Below are 26,229 nucleotides of genomic sequence, written 5' to 3' on the forward strand. Positions count from 1 at the left end.
GCACAGTACCCCCAACGATGTAGGAAATCTTTATAAAAATGTTGATCTTTGTTCAAGAGAAGTCTGAATTATTATGGCATTAAAAGATAAAATGTATTGACATTATACAATACTATACTTATGTATTTATGTATTATATATTTATATATTTTATGTATTTATGTACTTTATGTATTATGTATTCTAGACTTTTTTGTGTCATCTGCTGGTCTTCACATGTCATCTGTGACTTCTACAAAAATTTCCCAAAATTCCCATTTAATTTCTTATGTTGACTCACTATATAATGAATCCACAATGGGGAAAGTCATGATGTGGAAGGGATAACTGCCCTAAAATTTCAGTGTGATCTTGAATTTTCTAAGCCAAGCCAAATAAATTCTGACAAATTTTATCTAGCCAAAAAGAATCCCAATGAAGGTTTAATAATTGAAGCCATCTCTGTCTTGTTATAAATAGTCTCCAGCATTCAAAATAAGATCATTCCCAGAAGGCAATGCATGAGTTAAGGATGATATGTGTGTTTATGGGAGAGTAGGAAAGAAGGAAAGAAAGAAGGGATAGGGCAAGGAAGGAGAGGAGAACAGGATTCTTGAAGCCTGTCTGATAGTAGAGGCTTTGAGAGGATGAAATCTGTCCATATATAAATTTAAAAATCTTTTTTACAACAAGCATAGCTGACTAACATCTTGTAGCTGCTGCTATTATGGTAATTAGCAAATAAACAGGGATTAAAAGAGCAGTGCTTCTGAAATAGTTGCTCCCTTGCATTTAGTAGAGATCTGGCAAGCACCAGCTAGCAGATGGCAGCTGCTAGTAATTGTGTTCATAGGATCAGAGCTCTAGAGCTGCAAGGGAGCCTAAAGATCATGAGGTCCATTCCCCTGGTTTTAGTTATGTGGCCTTGGGTAAGGTCTCAATTCTTCATAAATAAATACTAATAGTATATGAATTATCTTTCTTTAAGAGATAATACAGTGTAATGGGCTAAGAACCAGGAAAACCTGTTAAATCCTGTCTCTGACTCATACTAGCTGTGTGACCCTGGAAAGTCATTGAATTTCTTAGTGCTTTAGGCAGCTTTTATTAATTGTAGAAACTGTGCATTGGTAGAAGAAATTTTCTCACCAGGGAGTTTCTTATCCTTGTAAAATAGCAGATCTAGTGCCTATCTTTTTATTCTGTTTCTACAGAATTAAAATATAATAAGCTAGTGGTAAGCTTGGAATGATTCAAGAACCTAGGTGCCAGTTGAAAGGACTCATGCTAATCACCTGGACTACCTGAAATAAAGGTCAGAGTTATTTTTTTGGTAAAGAAAAAAAAAAAAAAAAGAACCTAGGTGCATCTTCATACTATAATGAGATGTTGTAGTTTAATTTAATTTAATTTTTAAAAACTTTACAATTTTTATTAAATCTTTTTATTTTCAAAACATATGCATAGATAATTTTCAACATTCACCCTTGCAAAACCTTGTGCTCCAATTTTTCCCCTCCCTTTCCTCCACCCTCTCTCCTAGATGTCAGTAATCCAATATGTGTTAAATATGTGTCATATTTTGACAATTATCATGCTGCACAAGAAAAATCACATAGAAAAGGAAAATAAGGAAATAATATGCAAGAACACAATGTTAGCGTGTTGGATATACTTGTGGAAAGAAGGGATCATATTGAAGAGATATTTTGGGTAGAAAGCACAATATTGGGCAAGAGATGAGATTGTGGGGTAAATGTGACAAAAAGTCAAGAAAAAAAAAAAAACAATGTTAATGTCTGGGAGCATTGTGGAGACTGCAACAGTAATGAAAACTTTGTAAAGAAGAAAGATTGGGAGTTGTTAGATAATGAGTTTTGCTTTGGACTTTATATCAAATTTAAGGTCTCTAATCGGAAACCAAAGGTTGCACTGAATGTTAGGAGAAAAATCAGAGTGGAATAAATAAATCTGATAATTACCTAAAGAAATGATCATTGACCCCATCAAAATTAAACAATTAATCTAGTAAGATAGTTTAAAAGAAGAGAAAAGATTTCAGGTCAATTGCTTGTGACATGCCAAATCTCAAAGAAGACTCCAGTCTTTACCTTTCCTAGAACATTGTTTTAAAACAAACCTTCTATATTTCACTTCACGCCTCTTCTACAAAGTTCCCTTCCTGCACTGCCTTGAGCTATATAGCCCTCTAATTTTGGAAACAAAATCCATGATCAGATTCACCCTACCATTTTTCTGGATGAAATGGATCAACTTTTTCCCTTCCCACTATCTTTGAAATATTCTAAAAATTCTCTAATATGACTATCACTTCCAAAAATGTATAATTTCTATTATGAATTTGAGAGTTTCATGAACAAGAGTATATTTGTAATTATATTTTTATTTCTAGGGTTATCATATTTCTTGGAAAATAATAAAATACTTAATAAATTTTATTTTTTTTAATCAATTCTTTCCAAAGTCAAGAGTAGTTGAAGAATGACAATTGTACCTATAGAAATCTTATGGTAATGGTACATAGATTAAGATGTTGTGTAACAAAAAGAAACGGGAAGAAGAATAAGTAACACCAGATTAAGTAAATAGAAAGAAATGCTTCAGATGAGAGGAAATGTTATCCAACACTGATAAACTTTAATTTCTTTCATTCTTGCCTCAAGAGGTTTGTTTTCACAATTAAGATGTTTGCTTTGTTTTTACCTTAGGCTGATTTCAATATTATTTATTTTGGTGAATAGTAAAGAAGTAAAATAGAAATTAGTAAAATGCATCAAGTGTTAAATTCCATCAATTCTTATGTATCCCTTTAAGATTAATAGTTTCAGCTGTATTTCTTAAAATCCTACTGCCATCTAGTGATAGCTGTTTGAATTAGAGACATGAAGATGGTAGGGAAGAAAATGAGTTGGGGTAAAATAAATCTCTAAAGAGGGAGAAAGAGATTTAAGAAATTCAACCTGATTTTGTAAATAATTATCAATTTTTATATCTGCCCAAAAAAGATAACATGGTCTAATATTTTAAGATGATCAGTTAACGCCATTGAAATACTCGATCTTGATATTCTTTCATTTGGAAAAGATCCAAAAAAGAAAAAAAAAAGGGGGGGGGAGTGGGGATGGAGGAGACAACTCAATGATCCTCATAATATTAGAGGATAGAAAAGACTTTGTTTTGTTTTGTTTTGTTTCATATTTTCAAAACTGTGTGTTTTTGTTTTCTTTGCCTTCTTCTTATTTTATCTAAACAGCAAAACACATTAACCAATTTAATAAATTGGAAAAATTTGGCATTCAGCTAGGAGAACCAAGTGGAGTCAGATCAATAAAAGCTCTTATTTTTCTACGTTTGCTTTGTAATTCTCCTGATTCTTAAATGATGGTGATTCCTGAGTCTTCCATGTTTGTGTTGACTATGTTAGGGATTGAAGACCTGAAATCACCTTCTTCTAGTTGTTAGAAGACTGGGACTGGTGTCAGAAATTCTCGAGGAATTATTATTGATTCAACAAAAGTAAATAAGAAAAACAAGAAACATATAGCATTTTCTCATTAGTACAAATAAAACTATACTTATTTGGCAACAATTGATAGGTGTCTGCAGTATCGAATTTGTAATTTTTATTTTGAATGGAAATTTTTTGTTGTGAGTAAAGTGAGATTGTCCTAATCTTAGAAACTGATAATACATAAAGTGAAACTGATTAAATATGCTGGGGGGGGGGGAGCGGGAATTACTTAACTAATCAAACACATCACTGGAGATCATGTTATAGATAAATTTACTCATTTGCTCATTACAATTGACATTCCATGGTGAACAAGAATCTGTCTGGTAGATAAATCTGTATTTGGCCAATCCATTACAAAAGACATTAAGAATTTTAAATGCACCATTGGACATTTTACATTCCTTATCTATTGGCCTGAAAATTCAATAAGTACTGAGGAAAATGTGCAAATTATTATGCATTTCTATATTTACACTGTATAGGCATTGATTTGGTTTTACAACTAATTAATATATTTTAAGATGTTGGCATCAGCAGATTGAAACTAGATTTTTTTTGTCAGTGTATCCCAAAATGCTGTATCTACTTTTAATGATTACATGATTTTAATAGCCCCAGATTTCTTGCTTTTCCCTTGAACATCTCATATTATGATAAAAAATAATGTATTAACTTAATGAAAATATAAAGAACACTTATTAAATGAAAGTAATTCTAACAGGTACATTTAGAAAGGGAATACTAGCAAATTGTGATTATTTTATTTCCAGAAGTAAACAACATTTCTCCATGAAATAATAATAAACCTTTTGCTTATTCTTATTAATAACTTTAAGGCTTAAAAAAAGAAGAAATTTTAACAAAGTAGGCAGTTCAAGATAGTATGTATATAATAGTTAAAAATAGCTAAAATTACTATTTATTTCTATATTGTCTGATTGGGGAAATGATAGCAGTCTTATTTTAAAACACAAATGAAACTTCTATGAAAATAAATTTATGTAAAAAAAAGTTAATGACTTTGATTTGAAAACTATTATTTTGAACATGTTATAGACAAAAAGACTTGAAATTCCAGCATTTATACATTACCACTTTTTGCTCAAGTCCCCATCTAACCCTCCAATTTTGTTAACCTGAAATTACATTAGATATATTTGTTTTATTTTGCTTTGAATCATTTACAAAGTAATTTTCTTTTCTTAGATTTCTTAGGTTCTGTAAAAAGTATGTATTTTACATACATACATATAAATACATATACATACATATACATATATATGTATGTATATGTATAGTGACATAACTTTCAAAACTTTTAATAACCTAGTTTTCACCAATCTTTCTACTCTTCTTAGTCCTTATTTCCTGCTAAATTCCCTTTGATCTGGTGATATAAGTCCCCTAGGCCATTTTCCAAAAAAGGACATTCTGTCTCTCTGCTATGTGCATCGTCTTTTGCTGTTCTTCATTCCTAGAACAGTTGCAACTCCATGAAGGACAGGAATTTTTCTAGTAGATAAATCTATATTCTGCCAGTCCATTATAAAAAGCATTAAGAATTTTTAATGAAACACTAAACATATTACAACTCATACCTACTAGTCTGAAAACTTGTTAAGCAGTAAGATTCACTTTTCCTCTCTAACTATTAATATCCCTGGATTCCTTATTTCCCATGCCCTCTTAATTACAATATCTTTCTTTTATTTATCATTTTTAAATTTTTTCTATTAATACCTTAATTTGTCTCTATTTGTTTACATATTGCTTCTCCCAGTAGATTGTAAACTTTCACCCTTTTGTCTCTTTTTTATATTCAACACTTAGCATAGTGCCTGCCATATAAGTTTTACAAATATATTCATTGATTAACTTGACAAAATTCCTCAAAACTACTGAATAACTTCTAAGAAAAATACAAATACTTATTAAGCAGCTACTAGGTATATGGCAATACAGTATAAGAGATACAGAGCTAGATTCATATTGAAGAAGAGTTTTTATTATCACTTAGGAAAGACTCTGTTTCTTTTGTTCACTTGAACTTAGAGCCCCAGTGGAGTGGGGTCATTTTTCATGGTCTCAGGGCAGAAAAGAGTGTTTATGGTCAAGTTCCTAGAAGGATCTCTGAAAACAAGGACCACCCCTCCCCCAATATGCTCTCTCTTATTCTATCACCATCCCCCTTCCCATATTCTCTTTCTCTCCTATTTTTCTTTCAAGGTAAGATGTATTTCTATATGCAGATTGTGTGTATATTATTTCTCTTTGAGTCAATTCTGATGAGAGTAAGGTTAGCTCACTTATCCTTCCCTCTCCCTCTTTTTGTAAAGTGTAAAATTTTTTCTTGCCTCTTAAATGGCAGATAATTTATACCATTCAAATGCTCGCTTTCTTATTAGTCCCTATACATTGTTTTTCCTTAATTAATGTTTTAAAGATATTATCCCTTTGGATTCAACTCACACCTCTTCCCTCTACATATATTCCTTGTAATTGGCATAATGATGAGAAAGTTCTAATGAGTTGCAAATGTCATACTCCCATATAGGAATGTAAACAGATAGACCTTATAAACCCTTACTGATATCATTTTCCTAATTATCTCCTTATACTTCTCCTGTGTTCTGTATTTCAAAGTAAAATTTTCTATTCAGCTCTCATATTTTCATCAGAAATACTTGAAAATCGATCATTGGTAAGGGGCGGAGCCAAGATGGCGGAGCAGGCACACACGGCTCTCTAAGCTCCTCTCATTACCCTCATAACCAAATATTTAATCCAGCCTCAAAAATAACTCTTCACTGCTTAAATTCATGAAGATTAGCAGCACTACAATTTACCAGCCAATCCGGAAGCTCGCCAGGAAAGGTTTGTCCTGAGGGGCCAGGAACAGACTAGCAAAGGCAGTGAGAGGCTAGCGTCCTGAGCAGACCAGGGGCGGGGGTGATCTCTGTGGCTAGAGAAGTTATAGGGACCACTCTGCTATAGGCTAACTGCTCTGCCTTGACTACAAAGCAGTAAACTGGCAGAGAAGTTAAAGCCTAAAACAGAGGGTCCTCTAAAAAACGCCAGAACCTAACGAGATCTGGCTGTAACCCCTCAAACCCGGACGTGACTCAGGCAGACTTTACCGCAGCCCTGTGGCCACATCCGGCAGTTTGGGGCTTTTGCGGGGGCAGTTACTAATCTGCACAGCAAGGGGGCACAGCCTGGGCAGCTATAATCGACAGTGTGGGGGGCTCGGCCTGGGGCAATAGAACTTCCACAGATGACTGCGCTTCCCCGGGCAGACACTTCCTGTCCCTGCAAATCCATTCACTGCTCAGCTGCTAATGCCCACAGCCCCAGGGCAGGGTTTGGCTTGGGGCAGTGAAACTCTCACTGCTAAGTGTCTAGCCCCAGGGCAGTCATTATCTCACACAGCTGAGGTTCTTTGAAAGGCACTTTCCCAGCCTGGCCCTGCAGGCCTGAGTTACTTTCTGGTGGGGAACTCTTTCCCAGAGCACTCCAGTACCTCGCTGCTTTTTGTAGCCGGTCGACAGGACAGCTACCCCGTCCATATACCTTTCACTGCTCTGCAGAGGAAGCTGGTAACCTCCTGGCTCTGAAGGCAGACCTTACAGGCTTTAACAAAATGAGTAAAAAAATCAAAAGAACGATTGATAGTTTCTACTCAGAAACAGAACAGCTTTTCAACCCTGAAGAGACTAATAGCAGACAGTCTCCAGACGATTGTTGGTCTCCAATACAAAAGGCTCTCCTAGAAGAGACTATTCAAAACCTTAAAAGAGAGCTAGAAGAAAAATGGGGAAAGGAAAGAGAAGCTATGCAAAAGAGTACAGAAAAGGCACATAACTCACTAAAAGAAAAATTTGATAAAGTGGAAAAAGAAAACAACTTCCTGAAATGTGAATTGAAAAAGGTAAAAAACAGAGTTTGCGAATTGGAAAAAGAAAATGACTCACTAAAAAAAAAAAAAAAATTAGTGAAATGGAAAAAAATTCCATAGAGCAAAACAACTCAATTGGACATATACAAAAAGAAGTAAAAAAAACTAATGAAGAAAATAACTCACTAAAAATTAGAACTGAACAAATAGAAATGACTGATTCATTGAGACATCAAGAATCAGTCAAGCAAAACCAAAAAAATGAAAGATTGGAAAAAAATGTCAAATATTTACTGGGAAAAACAACAGATCTGGAAAATAGATCTAGGAGAGATAACCTGAGGATCATCGGACTACCCGAAAATTATGATGAAAAAAAGAGCCTAGATACTATTTTACAGGAAATCATCAAAGAGAACTGCCCAGAAGTAATAGAACCAGAAGGGAAAATAGGCTTTGAAAGAATTCATCGAACACCTTCTGAAAAAGACCCTAAAATAAAGACTCCAAGGAATATTGTGGCCAAACTTCAGAATTTCCAGACTAAAGAAAAAATTTTACAAGCAGCCAGGAAAAAACAGTTCAAATACCGAGATGCCACAATAAGGGTCACGCAAGATCTGGCTGCATCAACATTAAAGGATCGAAGGGCCTGGAATCAGATATTCCGAAAGGCAAAAGAACTTGGAATGCAGCCAAGAATAAACTATCCAGCTAAGCTGAGTATTTTTTTCCACGGAAGAAGATGGATATTTAATGAAATAGAGGAATTCCATCTGTTTCTAAGGAAAAAACCAGACTTAAACAAAAAATTTGATCTTCAACAACAGGAATCAAGAGAAGTAGAAAAAGGTAAAAGGAACTCTTGAGAACTGTATTTCTGTTATGAATATACATAAAAATCATATGTATAATTTGATTTTACTGATACAACATAAAAAAGGGAAGTAGAAATGGAAAGGGGATAGTGCCAGAAAAAGGGAAGAAGGGAAATAAAAAGAGGGAAACTACATACGACAATGAGGCAGAGGAAACCTATCATATATGAGGGAACTTAGAGAGGGGGAGGAACATTGTGGGAATCCTACTCTCATCAGAGTTGGCTCAAAGAGGAAACAATTGACATATTTGTTTTACAGAGATTCTTCTCTCACTTCATTAAAAAGTGGGAGAGGAAAAGGGAGAAGGAAAAAGAGTAATAAGGGAAGGGTATAAGAAAGGGGCAGGTATTCAAAGGGAAAAGGGAGGGATACTAAAGAGGGAGAGCTGCGTGACGTTAGTGGGACCAATAAGTTTAATACTAGGGAAGAAGGGAAGGAGGGCAAGAAAAAGAAAAGTATAATCTGGGGATATTAGGATGGCAGGAAATGCAGAATTGGTTATTTTAACCGCAAATGTGAATGGGATGAACTCTCCCATAAAGAGGAGGCAAATAGCAGACTGGATCAAAAGTAAGAACCCTACAATATATTGTTTACAGGAAACACATTTAAAACAGGGAGGTACATATAGACTAAAAGTAAAAGGCTGGAGCAGAATCTATTGTGCTTCAGGTGAAGTCAAAAAAGCAGGGGTAGCCATCCTTATCTCAGATCAAGCAAAAGCAAAGATTGATCCAATTAAAAGAGATAAGGAAGGAAACTATATCTTGCTTAAGGGTACTATAGAGAATGAAGCAATATCAGTATTAAACATATATGCACCAAGTGGTATTGCATCTAACTTCCTTAAAGAGAAGCTAAGAGAGTTGCGAGAAGAAATAGACAGCAAAACTATAATAGTGGGAGATCTCAATCTTGCACTCTCAGATTTAGATAAATCAAATCACAAAACAAATAAGAAAGAAATTAAAGAGGTAAATAGAATATTAGAAAAATTAGGTATGCTAGATCTCTGGAGAAAACTGAATGGTGACAGAAAGGAGTATACTTTCTTCTCAGTAGTTCATGGAACCTACAAAAAAATTGACCATATATTAGGACATAAAGACCTCAAAATTAAATGCAGGAAGGCAGAAATAGTAAATGCTTTTTTTTCAGATCACAACGCAATAAAAACTACATTTAACAAAAAGTTAGGTGTAAATAGACCAAAAAGTAATTGCAAACTAAATAATCTCATCTTAAAGAATGATTGGGTAAAACAGCAAATTATAGACACAATAAATAATTTCACTCAAGATAATGACAACAATGAGACATCATATCAAAATTTATGGGATGCAGCCAAAGCAGTAATAAGGGGAAATTTTATATCCTTAGAGGCTTACTTGAATAAAATAAAAAAAGAGAAGATCAATGAATTGGGCCTGGAACTTAAAAAGTTAGAAAAAGACCAAATTAAAAACCCCCAATCAGTTACTAAACTTGAAATTCTAAAATTAAAAGGAGAAATTAATAATATAGAAAGTTAAAAAAACTATTGAACTAATAAATAAAACTAAGAGTTGGTTTTATGAAAAAACCAATAAAATTGATAAACCTTTGGTAAATCTGATTAGAAAAAAGGAGAGAGGGAAATCAAATTGGCAGTCTTAAAAATGAAAAAGGAGAACTTACCACTGATGAAGAGGAAATTAAAGAAATAATAAGGGGTTACTTTGCCCAACTTTATGCCAATAAATTTGATAACCTAAGTGAAATGGATGACTACTTCCAAAAATATAGGCTTCCCAGATTATCAGAGGAGGAAGTAAATTGCTTAAATAGTCCCATTTCAGAAAAAGAAATAGAACAAGCTATTAATCAACTCCCTAAAAAAAAAAAATCCCCGGGACCAGATGGATTTACATGTGAATTCTACCAAACATTCAAAGAACAATTAGCCCCAATGCTTTATAAACTATTTGAAAAAATAGGGAATGAAGGAGTCCTACCAAACTCCTTTTATGACACAGACATGGTACTGATACCTAAACCAGGTAGGTTGAAAACAGAGAAAGAAAATTATAGACCAATCTCCCTAATGAATATTGATGCTAAAATCTTAAATAAGATATTAGCAAAAAGACTACAGAAAATCATCCCCAGGATAATACATCATGATCAAGTAGGATTTATACCAGGAATGCAGGGCTGGTTCAATATTAGGAAAACTATCAATATAATTGGCCATATTAATAATCAAATTAACAAAAACCATATGATCATCTCAATAGATGCAGAAAAAGCATTTGATAAAATCCAACATCCATTCCTATTAAAAACTCTTGAGAGTATAGGAATAAATGGACTTTTCCTTAAAATAATCAGTAGCATCTATTTAAAACCAGCAGTAAGCATTATATGTAACGGGGACAAACTGCAACCATTCCCAATAAGATCAGGAGTAAAACAAGGTTGCCCACTCTCACCATTACTATTTAATATTGTATTAGAAATGCTAGCTTTGGCAATAAGAGTTGAGAAAGAGATTAAAGGAATAAGAATATGCAATGAGGAAACCAAATTATCACTCTTTGCTGATGATATGATGGTATACTTAGAAAACCCCAGAGATTCTACCAAAAAGTTATTAGAAACAATCTACATCTTCAGCAAAGTTGCAGGATATAAAATAAACCCACATAAGTCATCAGCATTCTTATATATCACTAACAAAACCCAACAGTTAGAGATACAAAAAGAAATCCCATTTAAAGTAACTACTGATTGTATAAAATATTTAGGAATCTATCTGCCAAGGGAAAATCAGAAACTTTATGAGCAAAACTACAAAACACTTTCTACACAAATTAAGTCTGATCTAACCAACTGGAAAAGTATTAAATGCTCTTGGATTGGGCGAGCAATTATAATAAAGATGACAATACTACCTAAATTAATCTACTTATTTAGCGCTATACCAATCAGACTCCCAAAAAACTACTTTGATGAATTAGAAAAAATAACAACAAAATTCATATGGAAAAACAAAAGGTCAAGAATTTCAAGGGAATTTATGAAAAAAAAAATCAAATGAAGGTGGCCTAGCTGTACCAGATCTAAAATTATATTATAAAGCAGCAGATACTAAAACCATCTGGTATTGGCTAAGAAATAGACTAGTTGATCAATGGAATAGGTTAGGGTCAAAGGACAAAACAGCCAATAACTTTAATAATATAGTGTTTGACAAACCCAAAGACACCAGTTTCTGGGATAAGAATGCATTATTTGACAAAAATTGCTGGGAAAATTGGAAATCAGTATGGCAGAAACTAGGCATTGACCCACACTTAACACCGTACGCCAAGATAAGGTCAAAATGGGTTCATGATCTAGGCATAAAGAATGAGATGATAAATAAATTGGAAGAGCATAGGATAGTTTACCTGTCAGACCTGTGGAAGAGGGAGGAATTTATGACCAAAGAAGAACTAGAGATCACTATTGACCACAACATAGAAAATTTTGATTATATCAAACTGAAAAGTTTTTGTACAAACAAAACAAATGCAAACAAGATTAGAAGGGAAAAAATAAACTGGGAAAACATTTTTACAATCAAAGGTTCTGATAAAGGCCTCATTTCCAAAATATATAGAGAACTGACCCTAATCTATAAGAAATCAAACCATTCTCCAATTGATAAATGGTCAAAGGATATGAACAGACAATTCTCAGACGAAGAAATTGAAACTATTTATAGACATGAAAATATGCTCCAAATCATTATTAATCAGAGAAATGCAAATTAAGACAACTCTGAGATACCACTACACACCTGTCAGATTGGCTAGAATGACAGGGAAAGATAATGGGGAATATTGGAGGAAATGTGGGAAAACAGGGACACTGATACATTGTTGGTGGAATTGTGAACACATCCAGCCATTCTGGAGAGCAATTTGGAACTATGCTCAAAAAGTTATCAAGCTGTGCATACCCTTTGATCCATCAGTGTTTCTACTGGGCTTATACCCCAAAGAGATACTAAAGAAAGGAAAGGGACCTGTATGTGCCAAAATGTTTGTGGCAGCCCTGTTTGTAGTGGCTAGAAGCTGGAAAATGAAAGGATGTCTATCAATTGGAGAATGGTTGAGTAAATTGTGGTATATGAACATTATGGAATATTATTGTTCTGTAAGGAACGACCAGCAGGATGAATACAGAGAGGCTGGCGAGACTTACATGAACTGATGCTGAGTGAAATGAGCAGAACCAGGAGATCATTATATACCTCAACAATGATACTGTTTGAGGATGTATTCTGATGGAAGTGGACCTCTTTGATAAAGAGAGCCTTAATTGATCAAAGATGGACAGAAGCAGCTACACCCAGAGAAAGAAAACTGGAAATGAATATAAACTGCTTGCATTTATGTTTTTCCTCCCGGGTTATTTATACCTTCTGAATCCAATTCTCCCTGTGCAACAAGAAAACTGTTTGGTTCTGCACACATATATTGTATCTAGGATATACTGCAACCCATTCAACATGTAAAGGACTCTTGCCATCTCGGGGAAGGGGTGGAGGGAGGGAGGGGTAAAATCGGAACAGAAATGAATGCAAGGGATAATGCTGTAAAAATTACCCTGGCATGCGTTCTATCAATAAAAAATTATTAAAAAAAAAAAAGAAATACTTGAAAATCTTCTATTTCACCGAATATGAATATTCCCCTGAATTTTCCCCTGAAGGATTATACTTAGTTTTGCTGGTACTTGATTCTTGGTTGTAATCCTATTTCTATTGCTAGAATATAATATTCCAAATATTCCTTTTATCCTTTAATGTAGAAACTGCTAAACCTTGTGTTATCTGTGGGTGCACTATACTTGACTTGTTTCTTTCTGAGTGCTTGAAATATTTTCTCCTTGATCTGGGATTATTGGGATTTGGTTCTATTCATGGGAGTTTTCCTTTTGAGATCTCTTTCAGGAGATTATGGATTTTTTCAATTTCTATTTTATCCTCTGGATCTAAAGTATCAGGACAGTCTTCCTTGATAATGTTTTAAAAGGTGATGTCTAATCTCTCTCTCTCTCTCTTTTTTTTTTTTTTTTTGGATCATGGTTTTCAGGTAGACCAATAATTTTTAAATTATTTCTTTTGGATCTATTTTCTAGATAAGTTGTTTTTCAATGAGATACTTCATATTGTTTTCTATTTTTTTTCATTCTTTTTGTTTTGTTGTATTTTTTTCTTGGTTTCTCATAAAGTCCTTAGCTTTCATTTGCTCAATTCTTATTTTTAAGCAATTGCTTTCCTGAGTGAGCTTTTGTACCTTTTTTGCCATTTAGCCAATTTTGCTTTTCAAGGCATTCTTTTCATTAGCTTTTTGTATTTCCTTTTATATCACTCTCAATTTGCTTCCCAATTTTTTTTTATTTCTCTTACTTGATTTTCAAAATCCACTTTGAGCTCTTCCATGACCTGATACCAAGTCCTATTTTTCGTGGAGTCTTTTAAAGTTGGAGCTTTGACTTTGTTATCTTCTAAATGTGTGTTTTGATCTTCTTTATCCCCATAGGAACTTTCCAGGGTCAGAATCTTTGTTTTCTGTTGCCTGATGTTACTTCAATAAAGAGACTTTCAATCATTTCTATTGACAAAACCAGAACTAAACATAAAACTTGATCTTCAAACACAAGGCTCAAAAGAAGCAGAGAAAGGTAAAAAGGAGGAAAATGTGTGTTATTTAAACTGTTTACATCACTAGATGAGAAAATTATATCTGAAATTCTTTTGAGAACTATATGTTACTGGAACAGATACAAGGGGGCATCTCATGGACAAAGCATGTGGGTGATTTAAGGGTGAAAATGCTTCATCTCAAGCAAAAAAATCAGGGATAGCAATTCTGATCTCAAATAAAGAAAAGCAAAATTAAATCTAATGAGAGAATAGATAAGGACAGAAACTGCACCTTGTTATAGGGTACCATAAATGATGAAGTAGTATCAATACTAAATGTATATGCACCATGTAGTAGAGCATCCAAATTCTTAGAGGAAAAAGTTAAGCCAGTTACAGGAAGAAATAGACAGCAAAACTAAACTAGAATTAGATAAATCTAAACAAAAATACATAAGAATGAAATCAGAGAAATTAATAGAATCTTAGAAAACTTAGATATGAAAGACATCAAATTCAGAAAGGCAAAAAGAGTAAATGCTTCCTTTTCAGATTACAGTGCAATGAAAATCATATTCAATAAAGAACCAAGGAAAGATAGATTTAAGATCAATTGGAAATTAAATAATCTTATTCTAAATAATTAGTGGTCAAATAACAAATCATGGAAATAATCAATAATTTCATCCAAGAGAATGAAAATAATGAGATAACATGCCAAAGCCTAGGTGATGCAACCAAAGTAGTTCTTAGGGTGAAATTTTTATTTCTTTTTTTTTAAATGTTATTTTTCCCCTATCCCTCTGGATTTATAAATTTAATAGTGCTCCTAACATAACTTGCTATTATTTAACTTCTCCCTAATCTCCCTTGTCTTCTTTCCACATCCATTTGCTTCCTGGTCTGCCCATCCTTCTCTCCTTATTTCTTTTATAGATTTTGGAAGATGATATATCCTTTATGGTATGTATGTAATGTTGCTTATTTAACCCATTACCAAAGTGAGTAGGTTTTCAGAACTAGAAGCCCTCCTCTGTCCCTAATAACTCTGTGTCTATTTTTTCCCTGCACCTCATTTGTAGAATGACTATTTGTCATTAACTCTGCTCCAATCATTCTTTTGAGCTGCCCTATTTCTTTGTTTTTTAATAGCTTTTTATTTACAAGTTATATGTATGGGTAATTTTACAGCATTGACAACTGCCAAACCTTTTGTTTCAATTTTTCCCCTCCTTCCCCCCATCCCCTCCCCTAGATGGCAGGATGACCAGTAGATGTTAAATATATTAAAGTATAAATTAGATATACAATAAGTATATATGATCAAACTGTTATTTTGCTGTACAAAAAGAATCACACTCCGAAATATTGTATAATTAGCCTGTGAAGGAAATCCAAAATGCAGGCAGGCAAAAATATAGGAATTGGGAATTCAATGTAATGGTTCTTAGTCATCTCCCAGAGTTCTTTCGCTGGGCATAGTGGGTTCAGTTCATTACTGCTCCATTGGAACTAATTTGGTTCATCTCATTGTTGAAGAAGGCCAGGTCCATCAGAATTGATCATCATATAGTATTGTTGTTGAAGTATATAATGATCTCCTGGCCCTGCTCGTTTCAGTTCGTGTTAGTCTCTCCAGGCCTTTCTGAAATCATTCTGTTGGTCATTTCTTACCAAACAATAATATTCCATAATATTCATATACCACAATTTATTCAGCCATTCTCCAATTGATGGGAATCTACTTAGTTTCCAATTTCTGGCCACTACAAAGAGGGCTGCCACAAACATTCGTGCACATAAGATCTCTTTCCCTTGTTTATGATCTCTTTGGGATATAAGCCCAGTAGTAACACTTCTGGATCAAAAGGTATGCACAGTTTGATAACTTTTTGAGTATAGTTCCAAATTGTTGAGCTGCCCTATTTCTGATGACAATCTTAAACTTACAGTATTCATTTCACACTTATAAAAAACATAAACAATTTGTTTATTGTATTGAGTTCCTGATCTTTGGTATTAACTTTTATCTGTTAAATTTTCTATTAAGTTTGGATTTGGTTGATGGAGAGTCCTGAAAATCTACAAGTTCATTAAAGGTCAGTTTTTTCCTCTATCAAAATTATAGATCACTTTGTTGGATATGATATTTTTGGCTTCAGGCCTAATTCTTGGGATTGTTGGTAGATATATTTCAGGACCTATGTTTTTTTTATTGTGACTGCTGCTATGTCTTGTACAATTCTAATTGTATCTTCAGCATATTTGAATTGCTTTTTTCTTGTTGCTTGCAAAATAATCTCTTTAGTTTGGGGTCTTCAAAATTTGGCAATAATGTTCCTATATGTTTTCTTTTTTATTAAAGTTTTTTTTTCAAAACATATGCAAGGATAATTTTTCAGCATGGACCCTTGAAAAACCTTGTGTTCTAATTTTCCCTCCTTTTCCCCACCTCCTCCCCAGATGGCAAGTAATCCAATATATATTAAATGTGGTAAAATAAATGTTAAATCCAATATAAGCACTCATATTTGTACAATTATCTTGCTGCACAAGAAAAATCAGATCAAAAAGGAAAAAAAAAAACTGAGAAAGAAAATAAAATTCAAGCAAACCACAACAAAAAGAGTGAGAATGCTATGTTGTGATCCACTCTCATTTCCCAGTTCTCCCTCTGGATGTAGATGGTTCTGTTCATCACAAGATCATTCGAACTGGCCTGAAAAGCCAGTTTTTTGAAAGAGCCTTTTTTGAAAAGAGCCACATCCATCAGAACTGATCATTGTAGTACGATTTTCTTGTTGCTGTGTACAATGATCTCCTAGTTCTGCTCATTTCACTTAGCATCAGTTCATGTAGATCTCTCCAAGCCTTTCTAAAATCACCCTGCTGATAATTTCTTATAGAACAATAATACTCCATAATATTCATATGCCGTAACTTATTCAACCATTCTACAACTGATGGGCATCCACTCAATTTCCACTTTCTTGCCACTACAAAAAGGGTTGCCACAAACATCTTTGTACTTGTGCGTCCCTTTCTCTCCTTTAAGATCTTTTTTTAGGATATAAGCCCATAGAAACACTGCTGGATGAAAGGGTATGAACTGTTTGATAGCTCTGTGGGCATAGTTCTAAATTACTTTCCAGAATGATTTAGATCTGTTCATAATTCCACCAATAATATATTGTTCCAGTTTTCTCACATCCCCTCCACAATATGTTTTTTCTGTCATCTTAGCCAATCTTAGAGGTGTGTAGTGATACCTCAGAATTGTCTTAATTTGCATTTCTTTGATCAATGCTGATTTAGAGCATCTTTTCATATAACTAGAAATGGTTTCAATTCTTCATTTGAAAATTGTCTATTCATATCCTTTTACCATTTATCAATTGTAGAATGACTTGAATACTTATAAATTTGAGTCATTTCTCTATATATTTCAGAAATGAGGCCTTTTTCAGAATCCTTAGGTTCACAGCACAAAATCATCATGCTATTGAATCAAGTGTCTAACAAATTCAAAGTCCCCTGTTTTGGGGATAAGAACTCACTACTTGGCTGTTGGGGACTCCTTGGAAATTTGGGAACTAGTATGGCAGAAACTAGGCATTAACCCAGATTAACCCACATACTAAGATACTAGTATACTAAGATAAAGCCAAATTGTGTTCATCATTTAGACATAGAGAGTGATATTGTAAGCAAATTAGAAGAGCAAAGGATAATATATCTCTCAGATCTGTGGAGAAGAAAGGAATTTGTGGCCGAAGAAGAATTGGAGTTCATTACCAAACACCAAATAGATAATTTTGATTTTTTTAAATTAAAAAGGTTTTGTACAAACAAAACCTAATGCAGACAAGATTAGAAAGGAAATAATAAACCTATATGTTTTCTGTAAAGGATCTAGTTGAAATGAACTTTCTCCTCATATTCTATTACTCTAGGATAATTTTCTTGGATTATTTTTTGCATTATTATGTGATAATCCTTTTTTTGATTACAACTTTTAGAAAGTTCAATTATTCTTAAATTTTCTCTTCTTGATGTATTCTGCAGATCTGTCATTTTTTATAAGATGTTTCACATTCTCCTCTATTTTTTCTTTATTTTAATCTATTGTGCTATTTTTTTGGTTTCTCATAGCTTCACTGGCTTCCGCTTGCCCAAACTAATTTTCAGGGTTATTTTTGTCTTTGCAACTCTGTATCTCCTTTTCTAATTGGTTAACTTTTTTTTTCATAATTTTCTTATTTTTCTGGATTTTTAAAAACTTTTTTTTCTTTAGTTTTTCCTCAAGGTCTCTCATCTAATTTTTTAATTCTTTTTTTTTTTTTTTTGAGTTCTCTTATAAATTCTCTCTGGTGAGGGAGCCATTTCAGGTTACTCTTTGGAGAAATAGCTTCTTTTACTTCAATGTACTCCTCTGAAAATGAATCACAGTTTCCCTATTGCCATAATATATTTTTACAGTGAGGTTCTTTCTTCTTTGCTAATTCATTTTTTTAAGATAATAGATATTAGTTTAAGAAGCTCTAATCCTGGGATGAGGGGGAAGGAAGGAAGAAAAAAAGACTGAAGGGAGACCAGGAGGGAGGGAAGGAGAGTGGGCATAAACAATTACATAAAGATAAAGGACTTCAATCATTTTTTATAGTTCACTAAAAGACAATGTTTTTCTGGATCCCTTGGAATCTTATATTATAATGTCCATGATTTGCATGTAATACAAACAAGTTTAATGCTATTCTAATCTGATGTTCCAACAAAGTTATTATAAACAAATGAAATTAGGGTTTGGTCACTGAAGATATCAAAGAAATACTGAACTTAAGGGAAATAGTGGGAAATATATTGGGAAAATGGTTTAATATTTAGAAATAAAAGTGGTCTGAGGAACTGAAGATAACTAAATATAGACACTCCTGTATATTCTGAACACTTCTCATAAAAAGACATGTAGGAGGGAGTGGACATCATAATAAATGAAATTATTTAAACACATAGGTTTAGATAGAATGACCACAATTAGGTAAATCAGATAGAAGATAGATTTGTAGAGAATTTAATAAGAAATTTCAAGATTTCAGGCACTGTACTAAGCACTGGAAATACATAAAAAGCAGGGCATGCCTTGCCCTTGAGGAGATTATATTCTAATGGAAAAAGAGAGGACATAATAAAGAGGTGAAAGCATATGTGGTGGTAGAAGAGACATATCTAGTATGGTGCTGGCATGATTGGGAGAAATGAGGGGGTTTAATTCTAAGAAATAGAAGATTAAAAACTAATTTATCAGAGCTGAGAGAAATGATGAACAGTGTCTAAGATGACTATGGGTTTTTGAGGGATATGGATAAGGATAAAAATAACTGCCAAAAGGAATGTAGTATGATGGAAAGTCATGTTCAGACCTGTTTCCCAGCAAAATTAAAAGAAATCTTGCCTATTATACCTGGGTTTCTTGATCATGTAGTTCAAAATTATGGGAGAAGGACAAAATGAAATGAAAAATGATACCTATTTTCTGTGATATTTAAACCCCTTTTATATTTATCATCATTGATCACATGCATTCCACATTCTAGGTTAGGAAATAGAAATGGCATTTAAAATGAAATCAATTAGAACAGGCTGGTTTCATAAAAGACTGGAAAGACTTAGATGAACCGATGCTAAGGGAAGTGAGTAGAACCAAGAAAACATTTTAGACAACAACAACAACAACAACAAAAAAAAAAATTACAAGGTGATCAACTGAATAGACTTGGCTCTTTTCAACAATGAGGTAATTCAGGCAAATTCCAATAGACATGTGATGCAGAGAACCATCTACATCCAGGAAGATTACTGTGGGGACTGACTGTGGTCAAACCATTGTATTTCCACCTTCTTTTAGTAGTAGCGTTGATTAATTCTTTTTTTTTCCTTTTTCTCATCTGATCTTTCACAGCACAACAAATGTAGAAATATATTTAGAATTGCACGTGAGTAACATATGTTGGATTACTTGCTGTTGAGGGGAAGGGAGGGAGAAAAATTTGGAACACAAAGTTTTGCAAAGGTGAATGTTGAAAATTATCTTTGCATGTATTTGAAAAAACAAAAAGCTATTAAAAAAATAAAGTCAATTAAAAGTACTGAGCTATATCCAACCTATAAAGTATTATTTTGTGCTTGAAATAACAAAATAATCCTACTGATGGTGAGAATCAATAGGCTTCAATTTGAAATGATCAATAGTAGAAACTTTCTGTTAAAAAGAATGCAATAATCTGGCAGTCTGTAAGATCAGGGGAGGGTTGTGGTGATTTTTAAAAAAAAATCACTGTGACTCTAGAGATAGGTTTTTAGAATATAGAAGCTGAAACAAGCCCATTGTAAATCACAATGCCTACCATCTGTATTTATAGGTTGGCTATTTGTCCATGGAACAAATAAATTAATTAGTAACTGATTATAAGTTGTTATGTAATAGTATTCTTTATGAATAGAAATTGTTTTCTTGTATTTGTATCTCCAGCATCTAGTGCAGGGCTTTCTTAGAACATATTATGTGTTTAATAAATGATGATTAATTGATTTTAAATATTGTACAAGGAATTCTATGTAAATATTGAAAGAAAATTGCTCAACAATCCCTATAAGTTTAACAATAATTTTGTTAGCTTAAATTTTATTTATAGCAATAACTTTCTAACCTTCAGCATAATACTGTGGTAATTGTATTAACCGCAAATACAATACATGTAATCTTCCATGAGATCAACAACCACTCAAAAGTAATAGGTCCCATAATCCACATAGGGAAATTAAAGGGGAATTTGCCTCGATTATATATACATTTAGAATGTCAGTCCATGGATTTAGTCTATTACTACATATACCTTATGTATCTGAACAATAAGTTAAATCTAGAATTGTATTAGTGTAATGAGTCCCATGATTCCACACCATTATTCTTTTTTTCAAGTAATTTTATTTATTTTTAATACACATTGTTTTATGAATCATGTTGGGAGAGAGAAATCAGAGCAAAGGGGAAAAACCATGGGAGAGATTAAAAACAAACAAAAAAAAAAAAAAAAAACAGAAAAAACAAATGAACACAGTATATTTTGATTTACATTCAGTATCCTTAGTTCTTTTTTCTGGATGCAGATGACATTTTCTACCCAAAGTCTATTGGTATTGCTTTGATCAATAAACCAATGAGAAGAATTGAGTTTTTCATGGTTGATTATTGCACATTCTTGCTGTTATTGTGTAAAATATATTCCTGGTTCTGTTTGCTTCATTCAACATCAATTTGTGTAAATCTTTCCAGGCCTTTCTAAAATCAGCTTGTTCATCATTTTTAATAGAACAATAATGTTCCATTAGCTTCATGTACCACAACGCATTTAGTCATTCCTCAATTGATGGGTATCTACAAATTTTCCAATTCTTTCCTACCACAAAAAAGAGCTGCTATAAATATTTTTGCACATGTGGGTCCTTTTCCCCACACTGTTATTCTTTTTTTTTTTTTTTAAAGACTATTCTGGAAAAGCAAAAAATAAAATATATAAAGGGAGTTAATGAAAAAAAAATTGTAAAGGAAGATCGCCTAGCTATATTAGACCTAAAACTTTATTATAAAACATCAGTCATTGGAACCAATTGTACTGGCTAAGAAATAGAGTGGTGAATCAGTGGAATAGGTTAGGTACACAAGACACTGTAGCAAATGATTTATAATAATCTAGTATTTGATCAATCCAAAGACTCCAGCTTCTAGGATAATAAATCACTATTTGATTAAAAATTGCTGAAGAATTGGAAAATATGGTAGAAACTAGGTAAACCAATGTTTTATACTATTTACTAAGACAAAGTAAAAATAGGCACATGATTTACACATAAAGGGTGATGCCATAAGCAAATTAGGAAAGCAAGGAATAGTTTATCTGTCACATCTATGGAAAAGGAAAGAATTTATGACAAAAAAGATAAAGGGCATTATAAAATGAAAAATAGATAGATTTGGTCATATTATATAACATTAAATGGATAATAGATTATATTACATTAAATTTTTTAAAATTACATAAGCAAAACCAATTCAACTAAGATCAGAAGTAAAGCAGCTTTTCTTACAAAGGCTTCATTTCTCAATGAGTCAAACTTATAAAAATATAAGACATTTCCCAATTGATAAATGATCAGAGAATATGAACTGGCATTTTTTAGATGAAGAAATTAAAGTTATCTATAGTCATATGGGAAAAAATGTTCTAATTTACTATTGATTAGAGAAATGAAATTAAGACAGCTCTGAAATATGATCTCATGTCTATCAGATTGGCTGACATGAGAGAAAAGGAAATGATAAATACTGAAGAAAATGTAGGAAAACTGGAACATTAATGCACTGTTAGTGGAGTTGTGAACTAACATAACATTCTGGAAAACAACTTGGAATTATTCCCAAAGGGCTATAAAACTGCATATATCTTTTCACCTTGCAAGACAGCTATTAAGTCAATATCCCAAAGAGCATAATTTTTAAAAAGAAAAAGGACCTCATGTATAAGAATAGTTATAACAATTATTTCGTAGTGTCAAAGAATTGGAAATTTTCCAATTATTTGGAGAATGGCTGAACAAGTCCTAGCATATTAATGTAATGGGATACTATTTTTATATAAGAAATGTTAATGAAGAAGATTTTAGAAAACACTGGAAAGACTTACATAAACTGATGCTGAATGAAGTGGACAAAAGCAGTAGAACATTGTACATGTTAACCGCAACATTGTGCAATGTTCAACTATACTAGACTTATCTCTTCTGAACAATATGGTGATCCATGATAATTTCAAGACTCATGATGGAAAATGTTATTCACATTCAGAGAAAGAATTTATAGAGTCTAAAGCAGCTAGATGGTATAGTGGATAGAATCCTGACCCTGAAGACAGGAAGACCTGAGTTCAAATGAGGTGAGATACTTAATACTAAGTAGTTGTGTGACATTGGGCAGGTCATTTAATCCCAATTGCCTTCCTAAATAAATAAATGAAGAAACACTATGGGGCAGTTACATGGTGAAGTGGATAGAGCACTAGTCTTGAAGTCAGGAAAATCTGAGTTCAAATCCAGTTTCAGATATTTCACACTTATTAGCTGCCTGACCCTAGACAAGTCACTTAACTCCAATTGCCTTGCAAAAACAAACAATAACAACAACAACAACAACAACAAAAATTATTGAATTATAGAGTGTGGATAGATCAAAACACATACTATTTTCATTCTTTTATTGTTTTTTCTTTGTCTTGGTTTTGTCCTTTTGCTCTGATTCATCTTTCACAACATGACTTATAAAGAAATATGATTAATATCATTGTACATGTACAACTTATAATGAAATAATTACTGTCTTGGGGAAGAAGAAGGAGAGGGAGGGAGAAAAGTTTTGAACTCAAACATTTATAAAAGTGAATGTCAAAATCTAGCTTTACATGTAATTGTGAAAAATAAAATACTATTAAGTAGAAACAGAAAAAAAAGGAAATGGAAGATCAAAAACTATGTATTCAGTTTGCTAAAAATAACATATGCAAAAAAAAGTTTTAAGAAAAGACTATTGTTTTGTTACCAAAATTATCCAGTTAATTCTTTATGATTTTATATTATGGTTTCAGTGCAATCTAAGTAGGATCAAATTAGAGATTCCAAAATACAAAGCAAAGACATATAGCATATGTAAATAAATTACAACATGTAAAAAAAAAAATAATGCAACTGGCAGCTTGCCATTTTTCACTCATTACATTCTATATCCTATTTCTTTAATTTTGAGAAGCCCATGTCTTATAAGTGAGATAAACTCTTCTCATTTCCAGATCTTAGAATATCCAGATTCTTTTAAAATCCAGTTTTAAAACTATCATCTATTTGAGAACTTTCCTAGTTAATTCCTTCAAATGCTAGATAGTCTATGAAATTATCTGTAATAGTAGAAAGTATTTATGATAACAGCAGTCATTTTGGTCTGTGTGGTGGTATTTTGGCAATAGGCATTGATATAAAACATTAAGATTAACCTAGAACTTTTTATACTTAACATGTATAAAAATATTCTCTCACTTGCATAATGATTTCTGAGGGGTTTCCCTAATTCTGCTCAGCTTTCTTCTCCTATAATACTTCAATTCCTTTTTCCTATTTGAGGGGAAAATTAGCTTTTAACAACACATTTACACACTTCCCATTTTTTTCCTTATCATTCTCATCACCTATCACAGTGGATATATAAGAACACCCCACACACAGCCACACACACTTACACACACATACAATTGTTGATTAATCAATTTAAATAGCCTAGAAAACATTGATGAATGGATAAAATTGTAGAATGGCAATGCAGTTAAAGAAACTAATAGTAGGGGAAAAAAAACCCTAAATGTTATGGTTTCTGTGAAGATTCACTAAGGCCAGGATGCATTGCGCAAATCTTTTATAGAAAACTCATGTAAGGACATAGAAAAAGATGCTAAATGGCACAGTGAACAAAGTGTTGGCTCTGAAATAAAGAAAATTCATCAATTTGAATTTAAATCTGGTCTCAGATACTTCCTATCTAGCTAATCCGTAGTAAATAAAAAATCCTGTTTGCCTAAGTTTCTTCATCTGTAAAAATGAGCTATAAAGGAAAATAGCAAAATGTTCCAGTTATCTTTGCTAATAAAACCCCAACTGGGGTCACAAAGAGTTGGACACAACTGAAACATCTTCACAAGAACAAATAAACAAGAATTATATGGAGTGAAAAAATATATTTGAATTGTGATCTGAATCAACAAAAGGAATATCTACATTAACAAGATCATAAGGTCATAGATGAAAACTAACCTATTTCAGCTCCCCTACCTCATTTTATTGATAAAGAAACTGAGGCCTAAAGGTGTAAAATTACCTACCCAAGGGCACAAAAGTATGAGAAAGCAGAACCAGAATTCAACCCTGTATCCTATGACTAAAGATCATACATTTATCTCAGTATTAATATATCAGTAAAAAGAAGAGAAAAATACTTCTTTCGCTTAGGCAAAGAAATTTACATATTTATTTCAGTAGTTTTCAGAGGGAAATAAGATTGTATGGTAAATCCTTCTCTATTTCTTTTTTTTTCATTCAGCATAGCATTTACATTTTCAACAATGCTTCTTCAAAAGTGACCAAAAGTGAAGAAGGAATTATTAGTATCATATTTAGTTTATAATTGATTCATCAAAAGAAAAAGTCACCATATTAACAAAATCTCCAGGCAAATAGAAATGTTATAATCATGCATTAAGAATAGGTATGATTTTACAACTACAAAAGCCCTCTTCCCACTGGAAGGGTGTTTAAGATTTACCTTGTGGTTAAAAAAAAAAAGGTGTAGACAGTCAAGAACATCCCTCTCCTCCAGCAAAAAAAAAAAAGAAAGAAAGAAAGAAACAAGCAAAGAAATAAAAACAAACAAATAAAACAAAAGTTTCTAGCATATTCTACCTGAATATGATCACAGCACAACCTGACTGATACATAGCCATTAATATGGATTGTTTGAATTTCTCCATGCTCATGAATACAGTCTGTCAGAATAATTCAGACAGAAACTAAGCTCTTTAAGACCTTATTTATTTAATTGGCTTATATGTATTAGTTATTGTAACATAATAATTACTGTCAATTATCAACTTCATTTTGTGCTAAGCAGAGACTGTCTTAGTTTATAGTTTGTTAAGTAACAGTTGTCAGTTAAAGCTAATGTTACAATTATTCTGAAGAAGGAATAGAATTGAAGAGTAGGAAGAGAGCTAGGAACAAGAAGAATTGTACCATTGACATATCCTGATAATAACCTTCTGGAAAATGTCCTCTTGAAATCAGAACATTAGGGCACTAAGGAGGAACATAGTGGAAAATAGGAAGAACAGTCGTTATCTGTCTAGCTTGAGTTCAGATTCTGCTGCCTTGCTACATATAGTATCTTAGCAAGTCACTGAAATTCTTTGAGCCTCAGTTTTCTTTTTATTCCTAGGTGAATTATCATGTGATCATGAACTAAAAAGGATTACTCACTATATGAAATTTTTACATTCATACTTCAATAGATTTATGATTTTATTAGTGTAGATACTCTATATTATGCATTACACTATCCACTTACACTTAACCTTTTTAATTTGTTTTCTTTTTTTAGACTTGAGCATCAAGA

This window comes from Antechinus flavipes, chromosome 4 (assembly GCF_016432865.1).
Source record: "Antechinus flavipes isolate AdamAnt ecotype Samford, QLD, Australia chromosome 4, AdamAnt_v2, whole genome shotgun sequence".
In the NCBI taxonomy this organism is placed as follows: Eukaryota; Metazoa; Chordata; class Mammalia; order Dasyuromorphia; family Dasyuridae; genus Antechinus; species Antechinus flavipes.